Genomic DNA, 22,627 nt, shown 5'->3' with positions numbered 1-22,627 from the left:
TGTGCGATGTCAATGCACGTAAAAGAACCACAGGTGGTCGAAATTTCCGCAGCCAACACTACTGCGTCCCTCATAGCCCGGGTCGCTTTAGGACGTCAAACCCCCATAAACCACACCTTATTTCGCCACTGTACAAATTTGATGTTCCGTAATTTTTAATGTGTTTATGCCTGTGTGTATGTCTGCGCAGTTCCGCTGCGTCTCGGGATCTGCCACTCAAGGCCTATGATCATTGGCAGGTGGGAATTTTGTAATTTTTTAAAATATTTGGCGCAATCACGTACTATTATTATTATTATTATTATTATTATTATTATTATTATTATTATTATTATTATTATTATTATTATTATTATTATTATTATTATTATTATTATTATTATTATAGATGCATACTGCGGGGACAACGCAGTCCACGCCGACATCGACAGTTTGCGGGTCATGCAGCCACCGACAGAACTATGCTTCGTGGCTACTGTGGCATGCAGCAGAGCATCTCCACCCCAGCAAAACAGTTGGGTGAGCGTCGCTAAAGTATGGTGACCAAAAGTTGGACGCTTGTTTCTCTTCCAGCCATCACGCACAGCGAATACTTCCACTTAATCGCCGTTATACAAGGGCTGACGCCAGCGGCGGAAAGTTTAGCCTCGGCCAGCCGTTTAAACCAGGCGAAATAATAAAAAGAACAACGATGACGGCAGATCACTAGGCTGCAAAGCGTTTCTAGAGTACAGTTGCGTCCGTCCTATAGGGCGTACATGAAGGCGCCAAATAAAGAACCCTGCGTGTCACTGCGCCCGCTCCAACCGCACGAGAGCCCCGGATGGAAGAAGAGAAAATGCAAAATGAATCGGGAAAGAATGAAACCAGCTAACGAGAACTTGTTCGCTCCCTGCACAGTCTGAGCTAAACGAAGTTAAAAATACACTTTTGACAGCATATATAGCGGGGTAGAAAGCGGTGGCGAACAGCAAGAGGAATACGATGAGTTTCAGGCGCGATAAGGAGAGAAAATAAAGAGTAGAAAAAACGACAGAGAACGCCCAAAATGGAGGACGGGGCCTCTGACAAGATATCACCATTTTAGATTGTCACCGCCTGGAAACAAGGCTTTTAAGTGACTTAATGACGTCTTGTCGGAATGCGGCCGAAAGACAAAAAGAAGGGCAAGTATCCCGCGGCGCAGGAAAGAAAGCACGCCCTCATTTCTTCGCACGGTCCGCAAAGAACACGGGACATCGGTGCCCCCCGCGATATATTTCTGCGTGTGCTTATGCTCCCACTGTTGAGTTTCATGCAGCGTCAGCGGCAAAGGCCGACCTCTGTTCTCGCAACCCGTCAGCCCTTCTCATTCCAGCTTAGCACACACACCGGTTCCTGGTGTCTACACTGCTCTCTTGAGTCAGTGACGACTAAGACAGTCGGAGCCAGTGCTAGCTAGCTGGTACAAGATTCTTTAGCGAAAAGAGCGTCTGCTTCATCCGTCCTTCGCGCTACCTGCGCAGTTATTGCTGAAGAATCAGCGCACTGAGACATTAATCAGCTCGTTCGAGTAGCTACCCCGACCAAAAGAATTAGTTACCTGCAGCCTTGAGCGCCCACAAAGCCCACTCTCAACAAGACAAGTCCGCAGAGCAGAAGATACTGATATGCAATTCTTCGCCGTGCTCACCGTGCGGTCTTCGGCCAGCCCTGCTGTACAGAACTGTATGCAAACCAAGGGCACAGAGTTGAGCAGGTTCAGATACGTCCCAGGGTGTCTCGACTGATGGCACTAGCTGAGTGAGAGGGGCTCGATGTGCGGTTGGCACGCGCCAGCCGCACGCAGAGTTGGCTCGGATGACCGGGGCTAACGAGTCCCTTCCACCAGGCGGCGCTCTTTTCCAGTTATTCGGAATAAATTGCACCACCGTATCGCGACCACTTACCGCGCCATTGACTGATTGATATTCACTTCCGCTCCAATGGCCGCTGTGCAATGAAAGGAGAGGGACGATACATTTTGCACCGCGAGGCCCTCCCAGCCTGTTCCACACAAACGAACCCGTGTATGCGTCAGAACGTTTCAGGTTACAGCACTTCTGGCTTCTGCGAATCAACATCAGTGCTTTATGCGTGACAAACGATGCAGTGTACAACTCTTTTGAGGTTGTTTTGTAATTTCTTGAGACCGAATATTCAGGCGCCATGATTTCTCTCCATTCCCGCCCATATCTCTATCCTGAAGCACATTGTGCTAAAAGATGTCAAGCGCGAAACTTTTCCCCTTAACTTGTACTTCCGCATTCTAATAGGCGATATGTTAAACTGCCTAGCTGTACGGCAACACCGTGCCCGCAGCACCAGGCTGCCATATTGGCTCATTCGAGCTCTGCGACATCAGCTGTGCGTGCTTGCTCAAAAATTCGAGATCACTGCAGCAACCCGCACTGGAAGAATGCGAAAGCGTTGACGTCTCCTCGACACTGGTCGCCTTTCAAATTTGGCGCCATGGTTGTTTTCTCGTTCACTTGATTGATTGGTTATCGATTAACTCTGATTATACCCTCGTTATGCATTAATTCCTCGTTCCATCATTGCTTCATCCTTAATTCATCGTTAATTCATCGTCAATTCCTTAATTATCTGTTTAATTCACCTCCCAAATTAATTGGTTCATTAATTAATCACTTTGGTCACAATAAATTCACCTTAATTCATCTTAATTCACGATTAATTTACATCTTCAGGTTGGCGCGCTATATTTTGGAACACGGACTAGTTACGAAAGAACGGACAAGACAGGTACGTGCGCTTCACTTTTATTCACTTCACTTTATTCAATTCACTCAGAAGGGTGAGGGTGAGGGCAAGTGGGTAGTCAACATGAGAATCCATAGCGCACACAATTGAGGGGACACAACACGAGCGCTAATTTTCCACTGAATGAACTTTATTTGGCGCTGACAGCCTTATAAAGATCGCGTAAGGTACAGGTATAACCTACAACAATGATTATCTTGTCAAAGTCATGATGTGTCAAAGGAAGAGAGAGATAAAGAAACAATAAAAACAATAAAAACCACCAATCAGTGAGCAAGTTTCACACTATCGCCCACTCCTTGAATCTAAGAAAGCTATGCCTCTCCTTGATAATACCACCGAAGGATCACTGATACAATTTTCCAATCCCTCTTTTTCCCTTGCTACAGCTTCAATTGTTTCCTTTGTTTTCTGATCCCTATTTTTTCCTAATACTGAACACTCCTCGAAGTTAGGCGTGCACTTGTGATTACGGCAGTGACGAGCCAAATTACCTGGCCCCTGATTTCTAACATTAGTGTGATGCTCGCTGATTGGCTTATTCAGGCACCGGCCTGTCTGCCCTATATATAACTTGCCACATGAAAGTGGCAACCTGCATATAACGTTATCGGTGCCAGTTACAAAGAGGTTCTGATGACGTACAGAGCAGGCCTTCCTATCTTGCTTGTCTGGACATGTGTTCTTACACATGCTGGATAATTTTTCTGGAGCTGACATGCAAATTTTAACACCAATTTTCTCTGCAATCCTTTTGAGGCCGTGGGAAATCCTGTGAATATAAGGCATTACTTCAATTTTGCTGGGACCTTCTTTATCTGTCAACCTTCTGTTTTTTATTTGTCTGCCCTACTGAAAAATGTATATAGGTCTGAATGGGTCAGCAAATAGGATTATGGCACAGTTGGTTTGGCTTTATAGGATGGACGTCCCAAAGCGGCTCAAACTATGAGGGACGCCGTCGTGGAGGGCTCTGGATAACTTCGACCACCTGGGGTTCTTAAATGAGCACTAACAACGCACAGTACACGGACCTTTCACATTTTTCCTTCATCGAAGTGCTACCGTAGCGGGCGGGTTCGAACCCACGACTTGCATGCACTGTGTGATGTAAGTGCACGGTAATTAACCACGGGTAATCGAAGTTATACGGAGCCTTCCACTAAGGAGTCTCTCAAAGGCTGAATCGATTTCGAAACTTCATTCTATAATGTTAAACGAAATGTGCCATAATCCTATTTGTGGACCTATTCAAACCTGTACACATTTTTCAATAGGGTGCGCATGCTTTCTATTACTGATAGTACAAGGTACCTCGGGTAACCTACTTCCTGAAGGCTATCAACCTGATTACTGAAACTTGTCATTAGGCAGGTGCACGACTTATTGACTGCATTAGACAGGCATGTTTTTACTACTCCTCTAGCGCTCGTGTTGTGTCCCCTCAATTGTGTGCACTATGGATCCTCATATCAATTCACTCTTATCTCACCTTAAATCACCTTTAATTTATCGTAATGTGTCATTAATTCACCACTAAATCTCATTATTTCACCTTATTTTGCAATTATTTCACCTTTAGTCACAATTATTTCATAAATAATTGTTTTAATTCACCTTAATTCATCTTAATGTACCATTGCTTCACATCACCTTAGTTCACCTTTATTCACTATTAAATCACCTTATTTCACATTAATTCACTCTTGACACTTCCTATAATCATTAATTATTGATCAGATTTCTATTAACTGCACATTTTCTCTCGTTTTATGAATGCATGAATGAACTTTATTTCCGTCATTATGGGACCTCACGGTCGGGGCGCCGCAATCAGGAGACCCTCGTTTCATCTCAGTATTAATTTCAGACTTTCCAATTTGAAGCCACGCGTTGGCTCCGCCCCCAATTCCGGTCACGTGGTCCCGCACTTCCGGCATTTTCAAATTTGGCGCCAGTTTTACTCTGGCCCTGCCTACTTTTAGCACATTTTTGGTTTTAATACAGTAACTATTCATCCGATTTCGAAAATGTTTTTTTCGGGCAGCATCCTCACATCATCTTCTTTCGAATACAGCCACTCGTTGGACGCTACCTCTTCTTAGTTCTCCATAATTGCTGCCGACACATTTTGCGGACACGATCCCCGCCGACATAGCCTAGTAAAGCTTTCGCTTTAATAACGGCGACGCTGTCATGAATCTCGCTAGTAAAATTTCAAAAGGTAAGCTTCAGACGCTGGGCTGCTTGTAGAGGTCATCGTTTACCAAATGTATGTCCTCTTTTGTCATTTAATCAGCGCCAGCATGCTTCTACCTCATTCCCATCTTCACTTCAAGTTTGGCCCTTAAAATCATATGAATCGGCACTGCTAATTGCGGTCGCGAGTCTAACCCTGTGTCGTTATCGTTTAAATACGCGCATGTGTGCATCGGTTGGGACGTCGCGCTTTGTTACTACAGTTTTATTTTTAGGCGGGCGGAAATTGGCCTGGCAGGATAGTGAGTGGTAATTTGTGCTGTGTGCGCACATATGCATTCGTGTGCAGTAACTTCTGTGGCACTGCGAACTTTAGTGCGCGTTCGAAGCTGCATGCAGTGCAGTATAATCAGACAAGACCCTCCGTCAGCTCCATACTGGAAACTGCAAAGTATACGTGGACACCTGTGCTTCTCAACGTCGCCGTTACACAGCCCTGCGATGTTGCTGGTGTTGGCTTTCGCTGTCATAGCTTTTTAGCCACATTTTAAATGAGGCGAAAGTCTCATGAGAAGATATTACCCTATTAGGAGTCGTTCTTAACAACGCGCAAAAAAGACCAAACACAAATGGATAGAACAGACCAAAACATGAGCGGACCAGCAACTGACGCGATATCGGAAGAACAAGCAAAAACTAAACATGGCGAGGCTGTGTTGTCGAGACAAACGAAAAATTTAAAAAAATATATTGCATCTAAGTTTATCGGCGTAGCACAATAATCTGTGAAAGCTGTTTTGCATGCTGCCGACAGCTCTGGAGAGGCAGGCCGATACTGACATTTCTCAGGTGACTGCCTGGTTGAGCGTCTCACAGGCCCGTTTTGGCGTCTATACTATGCGCATATTCACACTATCAATCATATTCACACTATCAATCAGGTGATAGAGAAATGCGCAGAATATAACCAACCTCTATATATAGCTTTCATTGATTACGAGAAAGCATTCGACTCAGTGGAAACCTCAGCAGTCATACAGGCATTGCGTAATCAGGGGGTAGAAGAGCCTTATGTCAAAATACTGGAAGATATATATAGCAACTGCACAGCTACTATAGTCCTCCATAAAGTCAGCAATAAAATTCCAATAAGGAAGGGCGTCAGGCAAGGAGACACGATCTCGCCAATGCTGTTCACCGCATGTTTGCAGGAGGTATTTCGAGGCCTGAATTGGGAAGAGTTGGGAATAAGAATAAATGGAGAATACCTAAATAATCTGAGATTTGCTGATGACATTGCCTTGCTGAGTCAATCAGGAGGTGAACTGCAAATCATGATCAACGAGTTAGACAGGCAGAGCATATCGATGGGTCTAAAAATTAACATGCAGAAAACCAAGGTAATGTTCAACAGCCTAGCAAGGGAACAACAGTTCACAATTGGCAGCGAGAGCCTAGAAATGGTGCCGGAATACGTCTACTTAGGGCAGGTAGTGACAGCTGATCCGGATCATGAGAGGGAGATAACTAGAAGGATAAGAATGGGGTGGAGCGCATATGGCAAATTCTCGCAGATCATGAGTGGCAGTTTACCAATTTCCCTCAAGAGGAAAGTGTACAACAGCATAATCTTACCGGTACTCACCTACGGGGCAGAAACGTGGAGGCTAACGAAAAGAGTTCAGCTTAAGTTAAGGACAACGCAGCGAGCCATGGAAAGAAAAATGATTGGTGTAACGTTAAGAGATCGGAAGCGGGCAGAGTGGGTGAGGGAACAAACACGGGTTAATGACATCCTAGTCGAAATCAAGAGAAAGAAATGGGCTTGGGCAGGGCATGTAATGCGAAGGCAAGATAACCGCTGGTCTTTAAGGGTAACGGAGTGGGTTCCAAGAGAAAGTAAGCGTAGCAGGGGGCGGCAGAAGGTTAGATGGGCGGATGAGATTAAGAAGTTTGCAGGCAAAGGGTGGATGCAGCTGGCAAAGGATAGGGTTAATTGGAGAGACATGGGAGAGGCCTTTGCCCTGCAGTGGGTGTAGTAGGGCTGATGATGATGATGACTATGCGCACGTGCAGAATCGGCCTTCTTCCGCTTGGGGTCTTCGGGTCGAATTCGTTACCGGCACACTTCACGCACTACAGGGCTCGCTTGCACGAAGCAATAATCTAATTCCCAGTGTTGTCGTATTCGCAGTCTGAACCCGCGTTAGCTTTGAGGAAAGGAAAGGCTCAAATATGGATCCCTGTGTTAGCGGACACCTCAATCGCACTTTGGCGTACGTGGCGGTGCTGCCCACCTAACGCGTTTTACGGCTGTCCTTGCGGCCCCCAAAATTGCTTCTACTAAATGGCTTGCACAAAGCTTCCGCTAAAGGAAAGATGGAAGAACAGCGAACGGAGCATCATGAAAGCGCACCTGATGAAGCCTACATAATTTCTGTACAACAGTAAACTCGATGCCGAACAAATGTATGAGTCAGTACCTAACGAGACTGTGTTGTAGGCCTCCAAAATCTCCCTGTCAATTTTCTGCTTCCCGCAGCCGATGACCCTATAGTCGGGTGCAACTGAAAAGCGAAGCTGCATTTGCTCTTGAAAGGGCCCCCTGCAGCCAATATAGTCGCCACAAAGGCACGACGTCACTGCACTGGCGGCAAAACTGAAAAAAAGGTGTTCCTCAGCAGTTACGGTGCTCACAGACTTACCAAAATGGCCACCTCCGCTAGTCGCGTCGGCCTGTCCCAAGGTGAAATTCGGTTAAAAGCCTGGTTTTCGTGTTGTGTGCAGTGATTTGTGTGACAAAGATCGCTCTGGCGTTTCGCCTGATTCGTCATCACTCGCCGCCGTCGGGGCTCAGGACACCGCCTGTGTTTAGTGTGATATTCGCACCGTTCGTTTCTTATTCAAAGCGTGGTGTGCCATCGAGCAGTCGACATCATGCTTTGCGGACTTTTTTTTTCTTGTGGGGGAACTTCTAAGTGTGCGTGCACTGACTTAGACGCGATCGGCGACATGGATCGTAGTTTAGAAGAACTTCTTGTTGGGCTAGTTGGTGCATTGCTTTGAACAGCCACGTTGCGTATTCAAAAGAGACAAGCACAGGAAAAAGCCAAGGAGACACAAAGAGCGCAAACTATCAACTGAGTTTATGTGTGTGAAGGTGTCTTATATATGCAGAATCAGAGCAAAAGGACAAGGGGAATGAGAGAGGGGGTAAAGCCGGTCATCTCCTGATACAGGTGCGCAGAAAATTCTTCTCCTCCTTGTACAATTTGACAGTAGTGTCGCTTTTACATTTATTGCCGTTTTCTTTTATGTGGTATACAGCCTCCAGAAACTCACGCGCTGTTTTGTTTTTACTTTTTCCTTGAATTTTTATCTTCTTAAGTAGAGGCTCGCGTCCACTGCAAGCAAAGCAATGAGCGGGCAGATTCGCTCCTTCTTTATTTCGAATTGATCGGGCATGTTCCCCTGCGCGTTCATTCACGCAGCGACCTGTTTGTCCCACGTAGGTGCCTCCACACTTGAGCGGGATTTCATAAACCACACCCTGGGCACATTTCACAAACGTTTCAGCATGTTTTATGCCGCCTCCACGTTTGTGAAATGTGCCCAGGGTGTGGTGTCAAGGACGGGTGCCACGTTGTGTCAATGCTAGATGTGGTGTAGGTGGACCATCATGGACGACCTGCTAGGCCCAATTCTCGACATTCTAGATGTGGTCGGGTCAGAAGCACTCTGGTGGGAAGTTCTCATCGGCAATCTGATTAGCTACTTAGGAACAATGTACCGGCCTCCGAACTCTAGCCCTGACATGGTACCTGATTTAGCTGAGTAGATGCAACGTCATCTTAATCGCTCAGAAAGGATCAATACTGCCAGGCGGCGCTGAGGCAAAAAAGACGTTGACGCTGGTTTCGCGCGGATTAAAGGACGTTGAAGTTCGCCGTCTCTCTCACCGAAGGACGTGCTGCGAGCCCTCTCTTGCCGGGTTGCTGTCTTGTCACCAACACCGTGACAAATCTGGTGGAGATGGGATAGATCTCATGTCCCGTACCCCAACGGTTAGCCGCCGCTCGTCTTATACCCGTCAAGACGCCCGTCCACCGTGCCCCAAGCTCCATTGCGACCTTTGTCCGCGAGGAGGTGCAGCAAGCGCTCCGGCCGTCCTTTCCTGCCGATGAGGTTCGTCCATCCCCTCCTCCTGTCTCGCCTGACCTTCACTCACCTACGCCGAAGCCCTGCGGTGCCCTGCTCCGGCTTCGGCGTCCTTCGTTCCGACTCCTGCTGAAGTGTCGGGGCCGCCTGCACCCGTGCTGCAGTACGTGGAAGCTCCCCGACCATCCGCGCGCAAAACCGACGTGTGGCGCACATCCGACCGGCGCCCCCTATGCTTTCACTGCGGCGAACCAGATTACCTGCATCGGCACTGCCCCTACCGCCGTCTGGGCCTCGAAGGGTTCCCTGCGGATTCTCCTCGACCCCGTTATGGCGAACGACCCCGGGCCGTCGCAGATTTCATTGAAGACCAACGTTGGCGTCAGTCTCGTCGCCAGCAGGCTCGATCCCCATCGCCCAGGGGTCGTCCTTCACCATCTAACGCGAGTTTTTCCCGGGCGGCGCAAGGCCGGCCGCCCAGCCCACGGTGAGAAAACTGCCGCCAGCGACCTGAGGGGGTGGGCTCGCTGGACATCGTTGTGCGTGGGAACCCCCATGGACGCGGACAGGACATGCCGACGCCTCGACGGTTCCACGTCCGCGGCCACCGTTCACTCCAACACATAACGACGCTTCGACGGATTCGAGGTCCGCAATACCCGCTCGCTTCGACACATCGGCGCTGGCACATGACGGCGCCTCGGCGATTACGACGCCCGCGCTCTCCGATCCCTCCGACGCACTGACGCCATCAGAAAGCACACGCTACGCCGACGAATTCCCGGTGGCACAGCCTGCAAACAACGACGCATGTGCCCGATCATCCCCTCCGGAGCCTCCAACTCGCGAGCGGCTTTTCTAAGACATACCTGTGATACTGGATGGTCGCCACGTTTGAGCGTTATTAGATACTGGTGCTGATTATTCGATTATCAGCAGCCAGCTCGCCACTATTCTCAAAAACATTCTGACACCATGGGCTGGCACACACATTCGCACTGCAGGCAGTCATCTGATTGCACCTCTCGGCATGTGCACCGCCCGAGTTCAAATCCGGGGGTCCACATTTGTCGTCTGCTGTCTTGTTCTGAATAACTGTTCGCGCGACCTCATCTTCGGTGGCGATTTTCTGTGTGATTATGGGGCGATTATTGACCTACGCGGTAACAATGTCACCTTTTCGACTGAGAATGCTGTCGCCCTCAGCAATGCACCGCGACCAAGCCAGACGCTTCAAGTTTCTACACACACTGTCCCCCTGCCGCCTCGAACCAGCGCCTTCATTAGGGTTGAGTGCGAATCATTTCAGGGCGGTGACGCCATCGCCGGAACCAACCTTTCATTACTGAAGAAGGATGGAAAGTTGGGCGAGTTGAGCCTGCTGACGCAAGGCGTGCGCGTGGCCCGCAGCCTGATTCATCTTAATAGTGGCCAGTCACAGGTACTTGCTACCAATTTTACGCACGAGCATCGGCATCATTTTCGCGGCACTTCCGTAGCCTTTGTCGAACGCATCTCCGATGTTTCTGAGTGCTTCTCTTCAGAACAGTGCAGCCTCCTTTCTCCCTCGAGAGCCTCGATGTCAACTCCGCGCTGTCAACCAGCCAACGGGAACAGGTGTGTGCACTATTGCTCGAATTCAGAAAGTGTTTCGCCTCCTCGTCAAAAGTGCGTCAAACTACCATAGCCAAGCACCACATCGTGACATACGATGACGTACACCCATTCCATCAACATCCCTATCGCGTATCGTCTACAGAGCGTGAAGTCATTAAGTCCCAAGTTCAGGAGATGCTCGAAGATGACGTTGTCCAGCCTTCCAACAGCCCATGGCCCTTGCCAGTCGTCCTCGTTAAAAAGAAAGACGGCACTCTACGTTACTGCGTCGATTACCGGTAGCTGAACGCAGCCACGAAGAAGGACATTTACCCATTGCCACGTATTGACGACTCTCGACCACCTTCGGCGCGCTCGGTATTTTCGTCCATCGACCTAAAAAGTGGCTACTGGCAAATTGAGGTCGATGAACGGGATCGTGAGAAGACGGCGTTTGTCACTCCCGACGGCTTTTATAAATTTAAAGTTCTACCTTTCGGTCTTTGTTCTGCGCCTGCCACGTTTCAGCGGATGATGGACACTGTCCTTGCCGATCTTAAATGGCAGTGTTGCCTAGTCTATCTCGACGACGTAGTGGTTTTCGCCGACTCGTTTAGTCAACATATTGAACGCCTGCGGACGGTTCTCGAAGCTTTTCGTTCAGTTAGCCTGACTCTGAAGCCCCCAAAATGCCACTTCGGTTACCAGGAGCTGAAATTTCTCGGCCATGTCGTCAACGCCGCCGGCGTGAAGCCCGACCCTGACAAGCTTGCAGCGGTTGCTGAATTTCCACCCCCACGTGACAAGAAAGCTGTTCGGCGCTTCTAGGGCTCTGCAGTTACTACCGGCGTTTTATCCAAAATTTCGCTGACCTAGCTGTACCGCTGACTCGACTCACCCGCGATGCCACACCTTTTGTTTGGTCCCACGAGCAAGACTTGGCTTTCGCCGAGCTCCGCCCGCGTCTTCAAACGCATCCCGTTCTTCGCCATTTTGATGAGCGGGGTGACACTGAACTACACACCGACGCCAGCAACATCGGCCTCGGCGCGGTTCTCCTGCAACGCCGAAATCGCGTTGAACGAGCCATCGCTTATGCAAGCCGCACTCTGTCGCGCGCAGAGATTAACTATTGCAGGACAGAAAAAGAATGCCTCGCCATTATTTGGGCCGGTGCGTAATTTCGCCCCTATCTTTATGGTCGCCCTTTCAAAGTGGTCACTGACTACCACTCCTTGTGTTGGTTGGCCAACCTGCGTGACCCGTCTGGACACCTGGCGCGATGGAGCCTTCGCCTGCAGGAGTTCGACCTCACCATTGTCTATAAGTCCGAACATAAGCATGAAGACGCCGACACCCTCTTTCGTGCGCCTGTCGAACTCGCAACAACCAACACGGACGATGACATCAGTTTCCTTGGGGCTATCCATTATTCTGATTTGTTAAGCCAGCAGCGCGCCGATCCAGTGTTACGACTCCTCATCAATTATCTGGAAGGTAAGCCAGCCACCATTCCTAAATGTTTTTTCTCGACACCTGTCGTCGTTTTCCCTGCAACGAGGCGTGCTCTATAAAAACCCTGGTTCCAGTTCGCGAGCGTACCTCCTCGTCGTGCCGGCAGCACTTCAAGAGGAAATACTTTCTGCGTGCCACGACAAACCAACCTCTGGCCATTTGGGATACTCTCGCACGCTTTCCAAAATACGCCAGCTGTTCTACTGGCCCAAACTTGCCACCGTTGTTAAACACTATGTGCCGAGCTGTCGGCAGTGTCAACGCCGTAAGGCCCCGGCCGCCAAGCCTCCGGGGCTCCTCCAACCTATTGCACCACCACGTGCCCCATTCGATCTGGTCGGCATGGACCTTCTCGGCCCTTTCCCTTTGTCCTCGGGTGGAAACCGGTACATCATCATTGCCACAGACTACCTCACTCGATACACCGAGGCCAAAGCCTTACCGCGTGGCACAGCGTCAGAGGTTACGGATTTATTCGTGAATCAGATCGTACTTCGGCACGGCGCCCCGACCTACGTCATTACCGACCGTGGGACCTACTTTACTTCCCAGCTGATGGCCGAAGTTTTCCAGCTAAGCGGTACGACCCACCGTAAAACTACTGCTTACCACCCGCAGAAAAATGGGCTGAAAGAGCGGCTTATTAAGACCATGGCGGACATGCTGGCGATGTACGTCGATGTGAAACACAGGACTTGGGACATGATCATACCGCACGTGACATTCGCCTGTAACACAGCAGCTCAAGAGACGACCCGTTTTATACCGTTGCGCCTCCTCTACGGAAGGGAGGTTCAGACGATGCTCGGCGCCATGCTCCCTTGCGCAACTGTGACCAAGTTTCTGCTGACGCTGAGAAGTTTGCCCACGAAGCCGAGCAGGCTCGTCAGCTAGCACGTGTTCACATCACACAGCAACAAGATAAACACTCACGCCGATACAACCTCCGGCCCAGACAAGTCTTCTACAATCCCGGCGACCAGGTTTGAGTATGGATACCTGTTCGACGGCGAGGCTTGTCCGTATACTCATTTGCCGCTATTTCGGTCCCTACAAATTCTTGCGGCGCGTCAGCGACGTTTTTACGAGGTACTACCGGACGCGGCACTTTCACAGCAGAGAAGCCGTCGACTACCCCGTCCAGAGATCGTCCATGTTCTACCCATGAAGCCGTATTTCGCACGGTGATCTCCCAGATACTTCGAGCCTTTCTTGTATGCCTGAGTGTGCTTGTGTGTGCTTTTGTTCGCGCGCTCTTCTGCGCGCGTTTCTTTAAGAGGGGAGGAATGCCAGGTGGCGCTGAGGCAAAGAAGACGTTGACGCTGGTGGCGTGCGGATTGAAGGAAGTTGAAGTTCGCCGTCTCTCCCACCGAAGGACGTGCTGCCGAGCCCCCTCTTGTCGGGTCCCTGTCTTGTCACCAACACCGTGACAACACTAACTTGTGATTTCAACCTTCCCGGTATACCGTGAGAAACCCTCAAAAGCAGAAACGTGGAAATTGCCTGTGCGGACGCGCTGGTTGACCTAGTTTCTTACTTTGATTTAAAACAGCCTGTTCTTAACCTACACGCGTCACTGACAAAAGCCAAATGTTTTATACCTCACGTTTTTTAATGATAGGATTTTAATGGGTGGTCTTTCTTGGGAAACAGTCGATGGCTTGTCAGATCATAAAGCAACAAAACCTACTTTGATGTACCGGGGAAGTCATTCAAAAGGTGCACAATGTCGGCGTATGAATGGGACCACTTAGATGACTTTAGAATTCTTGAACACCTCGTGGAACGTTCTTACACCGAATTCGAAGTTCAAATTAACAATCCATAGGTTTCAGCCGAGACGCTATGGTTAGATTTTAAGAATAACGTTGGGCACTGCTCTTTAAAATACGTACCAAACCAAGTTAAAACCGTGCTAAATGTTAGTCCGTGGATAACCTGACAAATCATACAATTGAAGAAAAAATTTTCCAGTCAAAGAAAACTCAAACAAATCATTTTTATCTCGCTACAGCGATAAAATCCGTCAAAATTCCCGTGCATTAAAGCTAGCCATTAAGTTAGCAAAAGAAAAATACCTCACTGTTCCACTAAGTAACTTTATCAAATATTTACGTCGATTTTTGGCGATTCCTGAATTCCAGGCCGCACAAGCAACGTAATCTGCCGCCGGGTGAAGCTCAGTATAGGGTGGAAGGGCTTAATGACTTACTTTAAATTCGTCTTCACCGCTGTTAACGGCGTGATAGCTGGCACAGGCTCCTATGTCTGCTTTAGTACCAGTAAACTAAATGAAACAATACTATACAGTACGATATAACTTAAAAAAGAGCACTTGTTAACACTGGGTCACGGTCCGAGTCATCTGTATTACTCCGCTAGCCAATCACAACAGTAAACGAAACCAGCTTTTTAGTGTTTGACTTTATTAAACAAGCCAGGTATCAGAATTGTAGAGCTTATAACTTTTTTCTTGTGATTAGCATCTCCTGAGGCAACGAGAAAATTTTTAACAACGGACTACTTTTTTGTAGTGGAAGAATTCTGTGCCTCGGTTGAGAATGTGGGAACAGCTTCACTGCAGACTTAAGTTGTATTCGAGTATAATAGAATACGGAATACTGCCTTTATTGCTACTCACTGACATTAAAAAAGCCATTGCCCCTGACAATATACCGAACCTTTTCTTAAGGATATATGCCGCATGGGTAAGCAAATACTTCAGGCTATCAGAAATCCTTCCATAAATCAAGTGATTACACTAATCTTTCAAATCATCGCCCCATTTCAATCGCTTGTACAGCTTGCAAAATTCTCGAACACATTATTCTCAAACATATTGTAACATTCGTGGAAGAAAGCAATTTCATAAGCAGCGGGCAACATAGATTCCGAAAAGGTCTTTCAACTACCACGCAATTAATCGAAACAAGACATGACATCGCCGTACCTACCGATAATCGTGGGCAAATTGACACCACATTTCTTGATTTCTCCAAAGCCTTTGACTTCGTATCAAGCACTAAATTATCTCACGAACTTCAGTTACTTTTAGGCTCTGGGAGTATAACAAATTGGTTACAAGCTTGTCGGTCAAATCGGCGTCAGTTTGTAGAGTATGAAGGGCAATGTTCGGTGTGCGTTGAAACAGCATCTGGTGTGCCGCAAGGCACAGTTTTAGCTCCTAATCTTTTTTTATATACACCAGTGACATTAACAGAAATTGTAGTCCGGTTGTTCGCAGACGACTGCATTATTTACAAGGATATCATGTGTCACAAAAACCACCTATTTCCTAACAACTCACTCGTGCAAGATTTGTAATGGTGTCAGGACTGGCAAATGACGCTGAACCTTGTGGGGTTGAATGGGGAGATAAGTACGTTCTCCCCACTCAATTGCGGCTGACATGGTTCAAAGCCGCCCGGACCCCACCCCGTGATCGCGTATGCTACGGAGCGCTCGCCGACCACGGCGGGCCTTGCTCTGAGGGAACAAAGGAACGACACATTGGCTGACACAAACAGGCATTTATTGCTACAGCAACAATAACGCCAGCTAGCAACAAGGTACGCTAATGAATCAAGGTCGTCCGACTCACCAGCAAGGTTCCGAGCGAATGTTCGCCCGCGCTAGGGCAAGGGATATATACTCCGAAGGCCGGACGGGACGAGTACGGGAGCCTGTCTCCCCGTCGCTTCCTCGCCCCGCCGGCGAAGAGCGGAGCCGCGAGCGACACGTCCGCCCTCGCCGACGATCCCAGCCGAAGCCCCCCATGACCCCCTTCCCGCGCGCGGACTTTGGCAGTCTCGCGCGCAGCGATGCTGGCGCCCTCTCTTGCCAGTTAATGTAACTGACAAGGGAATGCGCTCAGCCTCGAGGTGAGACTGCCGCTGCACGGTGCCTCGCAGGAAAGCAAACTCAGGGGGCTGCAGGGCAGGTCCCCACAACCTAGATAAGACACTCTGTATGACAGTGACTAGAAAGAAAATACACCTGCGTAGTTGAACTTCAGATACAAAAATAATAGACAAGCACAAAAATTTGGGTATTATAATACCATCATACCTAAAATGGAACAGACCGATTAGCTATGTAACATCCAAAGCACTCTCCGCTCTTTTTTCTATTAACCGTTCCATCAAATTTCGTCACCTGACACCAAGTCATTAGCTTAGCTCAATCGTCCTCACTGTTTTTGAATACAGCATCGTTTGTTGGTTTCCATCTGCTGAAAATTTAATTCCTCAACTGCAAAGCGTTCAGCGGGAAGTAATAAGATTCATTTACAACAAATACCGTCATTGCGATTCCCCTACAGAACTCTTGAGCAAAACCTGTCTTACAACCATTCAAAACCGAGCTAAATTCCTGTATCTTAAATATCTTCTCTTAAACAGTGCATCCAGGATTGATAAACATAAATACCTAACCTTTTTGAACGCTGCATATTTTATAAGAATTCATAGTGACACGCTCAAATTTTCCTTGTTTCCTCAAACCATGCGAGATTGAAACCTGCTGCCGAATGATGTCACATTCACAGCTTTAGATGCCCCTTTAGACGGCTTGTCTAACCTACACTGGGAGTGAGTGGCGTGATTTCGACTTGTTTGCTTTTTGTTACTTTTAATGTTTGTATGATAATAAAAGTTATTTTTGTTTTTATTTCATATCCTCCATGCTAACCCGAATGCATGCATTTTTTTAGTCCTTTTCCTACGACAGTCTCCTGCGTTAGGCTAGCAGTATGTTGAAATAAATAAATAAATAAATAAATAAATCAATCAATAAATAAATAAAAATATAAATAAATAAATAAATTTTCTCTCACCCTTGCTGTGCGAGTTCATGATGTTCAGCCCGAGTTGCAAATGCAGCTTATTGAACTTCAAGCAAGCACCACATTACGACAGAAGTTTGAAGACGTAGGTGTCCCGGAGTTTTAGACGTTTCTAGATAAGACAATTTTTCCTGCTCTGTGGCACCAAGGGGCGAGCATCGTTGCCATGTTCGGGAGCAGGTATTCTTTTTAGTGAATGTGACCATGTCTGCTCTCCGTCGAACGATGACAGACGACCACCATGCGAATTATTTCTGCACAAAACCCAAGACCAGATATCGCTTTCCTTGTCGCTGCAGAGCGCTGTCAGACCTGAAGCCAGCAGCATGCTTAGAAAATAAAACCACTTTTAGATCAGGCCAATATCTTAACGCGACCGCGTTAAGGACCTGTGTCGCAGAAAAGCCGGTGTCGTCGGCGTCGGTAGTCAGCGAAAAATCCCTCCTCCTCCTCCTCCTCCTCGCAATGTACGCCACAGCCCCAACAGATAGAGCGGGATGGCAGCGCATGGAAAGGAAGGGACGCATGTCACATATTTCGGTGGGCAACCTGGACCACGTCGAGATGGAAGGAAAATGAAATGAAAATTGGTTTTAAGGAAAGGAAGTGGGGCCTGTCTCACATATCTCTGTGGACACCCGAACCGCGCTGTAAGGAAAGGAAAATGAAATGAAAATGAGTTTAAGGAAAAAAAGTGACGCATCTGACATGTCTATCGTTCGGGCGCAGTGGGGCCGTGCGTGCACGCAGGAATCACGCGGTGAGCGGCGAACAACGCAGCGCACATTCAAAGCGCGTTCACCACGAAGCTTGCGGCTTGCTGCCCGTTCGTTCGGCGCGGAAGCTATGCTGGCGTTCGTGGCATCGGGTTTGTCGAGAACGATGTGCCGACGAACTACGACTGCAACTTGAGTTTCGCGCGGTTCGGCAAGGCGCCTGGCAGCGCTCCTACGTGGTTTGCGGCTCCGCGCGTCCGTTTCACCGTACATAGCAGAGCGGTTTGTCTAACGGGCAAGGCGTCGCGCCGAACGGGCGATGGCGTTCCGTGGACTCCCTGGCAGTGCTGCAACACGCTGTCGCGTTCCACTCTTAAAGGCGAAGCTTAAGCGCCCTCCAATTTTTTTTCTTTTATTTAACACAATGCAAATGCACACTCTGTTCACACAGAAAAAATCATCAGTGCCAGTATGTCCCCCCCCCCCCCCCCCCCATCTTTCTGTTATTTTCACAGCAATAAGTTCAGGGGATGCTCCGTACGTCGACGCTCATGTCAGCACATGACGCAAAGTCCACAGTATACGGCGCGTTTGGCTCACCAATGCATGAGTGATCAGCGAGCTGTCAAGCACAGATGAAGTGTTTCTTCTTGCAATCAAACAAAAAGAAAACGATGAGCTGGACCAATCCATGAGTATGCCTGAATTTATATGCGATCGTCGCTCATGTCTACACTGCCTCGAAAATGCGCAAAACCGAATAGGTTCAAACAGCTTGCCTTCAAGCTCTTTTTTGTTTGGTCCGAATATTATTGCGGGCGCCTTCCATTAGCTACCACATCGGTTAAGAAAAACAAAAGCGGCGGCGGACGGTGCTGTTCTGCGTGCGGTGTCTGGCGGTTGTAAAGAATACGCGTCCCTCCACCCTTCGCAAGGGGTGCTCCAGACGCGTCCGGTGACGGATGCTGGCAGCCACGGCCGACGCTTCTTGCGGCAGCAGCGAACGGAAAGAGTGCAAGTCATCTTGGCGAAGCTGACCTTCTACCGTCCTTGCGCTGAGGCCATCTTTCATTAGGCAGTTTAGGATGTTCTTGTTGACAGCGCTTAAAGAACACGGACAGAAGACAGAAAACATGGAAGACGACGTCACAGGCGCTGAACTTCAACTTTATTCAAAAACCGCGGCGAAAATTTTATGTACTCGCGGCAACAGAACTGATATGACACGTAGCGGTAAAATGACAAGGGCTAAAAACCGAATAATTGAACAGGGCAGGATAAAACCAGAACAAGATGAGACAAAAAAAAAATATCTTTTACCAAGTCATTTAAAGAAGAAAAACCTCCGACACGTGAAATAGTGGTGCGGTTTGACTAAAAAGTTTGCAAGAGGGGGTCCGATAACGTTGAACAAAACATAGACGCCAACAAAGATCAAACGTGGTGAAAAATGAGAAAGGCTTAGTGGCAAAAAACACGCAATGAAAACACATTAGTGATCGGGCACGCAAACGACAATTTAACAAAACAGGTGAAGCCAACAATTAACGCAGCTAAACACAGAAGATGAAGTGCGCTAGATGAATAAAAGGATAAAAAAAATCGGGGATGAGCAAGACAGGTGAAGCCAACAAAAAACAAGGCTAAAGGTATAAGATGAGATGCAGTAAAACCGAGATGGATAAAATATCAAAAATGAAATTAAACAAAAAGTAAGTCTAAAAGCAAGAAAATGATAATAAAATCGATAAAAGGGAGATTGGACAAAAAAGCAGAGAATCTAGTTCCCTTGCAAAACCAAGATTAAGTCAAACCGATCCAGAAAGAAAGGCTAACTCTTTTTCCGACAGTGAAACGAGGGTGCGCTTACACATTCACCCTCGTGCCTCAAAATCTCGGTGGCTTCCACTATTTCACGTGTCAGCTTGTTGCGGTGCTTTTTAACGCAGTGGCTTTTTCGAACATTGGGTGGCATGGCTTTTTTGGTCGCAGTTTGTGCAGTGGACTGGCAGATTCCTGAGTGATGTGCCTGATAATATTTGAAAAATTACAGCGCGGAAAACGGGGACTTCAAGGGTAGAAAACACTGGACACGTTTTCCGCGCTGTAATTTTTCAAATATGTATCACCAACTCGCCCGCCTTGCTATCGTATTGTACCTGATAATTCTTGTGCTCCCTTCGCCTTTCATTGATGCATCGGCCAGTTTGACCGATGTATACCTTGCGACAAGACAAAGGAATTGAGTAGACGACGCCTTCCGCGCATGCCCTTGAGGGATTTCTATTCCGAGTGGTGCATCCTCTGTTTCTTTTTTCTTTTTCATTTACAATCCGACAGAGCTGCGTTAGGCTCTGGGGGGCGGAAAAGACAACGTCTACTCCTGCTCTCCTTCCAATTTTCCTAAGGCTGTGTGAAATTTGGTGCACGTAAGGGATAACAGCAACCTTTTTATATAGCTTGCGCGCTTCAGCCGGTGGCCCACTTTTTTCGCGCTTGATACTTTTCAGCACTTTTTCTGCAACAGAGCTAAGCAGTTGTGACGGGTACTCTGATCGCGTGAGCCTGCATATGTGGTTTGTGAAGCTTTCTTGCAAATTGTGCTCGCATGACTTGTTCAAGGCATTAATAAAGGTAGACTGAATGATACTTCTTTTCACCAACTTCGATTGAGTGGAGTCGTAAGGTAGGCTGGCCTTTTTGCCCCCTTGGTTCAAATTCCCAGCGCACGTGATTGGGCGTGAAGAAAATCCTTAGCTCCAGGAAGCGCATGGAATAATTGTCAGGAATTTCGTGTGTTGGTTCGAGTGTAGCTAGGGCACCCTAAAAGACAATAATAATTTGAGGAACTTTCGAAATAAAGGCTTCGTTGTCGCAGTCTAAAAGGACTAAGAAATCGGCCACGAAACGGAAAATGTTTTTGAACGCTTGACTGTTCGAAGCGGTTCCTGGGAGCTCTGTCATGCATGGCAAAAAAAAAAGATCGCTGAGCACGGGGGCAATGCATGATCCTATGCAGATTCCTTCCTTTTGAAAGAAGCGTGAAGCATTCCATTCTCCAACTGTTGATTTTAGGTATACAGAGAGCAATTCTTAGAAACCATCCACCGAAACTCCACACTCATTCTGAAAGAATATGGCTCCGTGATTGTCAATAGCTTCGCGAACGCATTTCATGAAGTCATTTTTAGGGATAGTATAAAATAAGTCCGTAACCTCTATAGAAAGTCCGCGAGAAAGTTTACCCCTATCCTCATTCAAAAACCCAAAGACATGTTCCGTGTTCTTCACCAGATAGGGATCGTCAATAGAGCGCAAATTCAGATTATCTTGCAAGTACTTAGCTACGTCTTTCTGCCAGGTATTTTTCTTCGAAAAAATAACACGCAGAGGGCACTATATATTGTGTGTTTTTGCAGTGCAGAACATTTGCAAACAAGTGTTCTTGTTTCCTTCTATTCCACGAGACAGCTTTTCGAGATTCAATCTTTGGTATAGTTCTCTAGCTAAATTTCTTTGTTTGGTTGCTAAAATATTCGCGCATTCTTTAAAGGCTGACTGAATTCCTTTGGCGGCCTTGGACAGGAACAATTGTTCAGGTAAAATCACAAACCCTCCCTCTTTATCAGCAGTTAGAAAAGACAAATGGTTTTCTTTCAAATGCGAATTTTTTTTTTTAATGGAAACTTCTTTCCTTCATAATTGCTACGCATCAACACATCAACGCCGTCCGCGATACATCTACCTGCTTCCCCCGAGGGGGCAAGCCTGGAGACTTGCCTGACCATGGTCAGCAGTACTGGCGCTGTCCTCTTAGGTTGCACTGCGAACTTTGGTCCGTGGCCAAGGAACCGTTGAACATCCTCCGGGATTGACGTGACACCTTCAACGAGGTGTACTTGGTTCACGGCGCAGTTCTTCCTAGGAGGCACAAGTGCACGCAGACTTGGTAGGGTTTGCTCCCACAGGAATTCAGTGGTCCGGTCGGCGATGGTAGTAAGTTCACGCCACTTCCTGGTAGAAGTTGGCAACGGCGCAGTGGAGAGCGTGAGCAGCCGTAGGTGTTCCCGGTGCAGACGAGCTTGATGCCGCCATTCCGAACACGCAATTTTGCAGAGGCGGGTGGCATGGCCAGCAGTGCGCCGGAAGCCACCAAACATCACCACCAGATCTGGGGGCAATATTTTGCGGCGGACGCAGAAACTGAACAATCTCGCTCTTCAATTCGCTGCAGCAATAAGGGGTACTACATGGCAGGGTTCGGCGAGTGACGAAGACAAAGAGCCCGCTGAACTAGAAATCAACTTGAATAGGGCAAGTTGTCGGGCTAGTTCGTGCTGATTCATTCGTGTTGACAGCGCTTACAAAACACAGACAGAAGACATAAAATGTGGAAGACGACGTCAGTGGCGCAGAACTTCAACTTTATTCAACAACGACCGAAACAATGCATATATACTCAAAACACAGGCGCCAAAAATCGGTGAAAATTTTGTGAACTCGTGGCAACAGAAATGATATGACAAGTAATGATAAAATGACAAAGGCTAAAAACGAAAGAACTGAACAGGGCAGGATAAAAGAAGAGCAAGATGCGAAAAAAAAGAAAAGCGCCTAACGCAGCTCTGTCGGATTGTAAATGAAAAAGAAAAAAGAAACAGATGATCCACCACTCGGAATAGAAATCCCTCAAAGGCATGCGCGGAAGGCGTCGTCTACTCAATTCCTTTGTCTTGTCGCAAGGTATACATCGGTCAAACTGGCCGATGCATCAATGAAAGGCGAAGGGAGCACAAGA

The 22,627-nt window shown here is 47.8% G+C and overlaps 1 protein-coding gene and 1 pseudogene across 4 annotated transcripts in view; one reads left to right on the top strand and one right to left on the bottom strand.

The window, feature by feature from the left end:
* LOC144113649 (uncharacterized) overlaps window positions 1-8,839 on the top strand; it is a 29,947-nt pseudogene extending 21,108 nt beyond the window's left edge. Inside the window, exons 2-5 of the transcript XR_013310850.1 lie at window positions 191-239; window positions 389-519; window positions 2,730-2,784; window positions 8,660-8,839. The product of XR_013310850.1 is annotated as an uncharacterized LOC144113649 (transcript). The remainder of the gene's footprint in view (window positions 1-190; window positions 240-388; window positions 520-2,729; window positions 2,785-8,659) is intronic.
* LOC144116373 (protein tolkin-like) overlaps window positions 1-22,627 on the bottom strand; it is a 1,150,388-nt gene that overhangs the window by 253,329 nt on the left and 874,432 nt on the right. The gene's annotated exons all lie outside the window — the stretch shown is intronic.

Source organism: Amblyomma americanum, chromosome 1 (genome assembly GCF_052857255.1).
Source record: "Amblyomma americanum isolate KBUSLIRL-KWMA chromosome 1, ASM5285725v1, whole genome shotgun sequence".
In the NCBI taxonomy this organism is placed as follows: Eukaryota; Metazoa; Arthropoda; class Arachnida; order Ixodida; family Ixodidae; genus Amblyomma; species Amblyomma americanum.
This window is presented reverse-complemented; position numbering and strand designations above follow the sequence as displayed.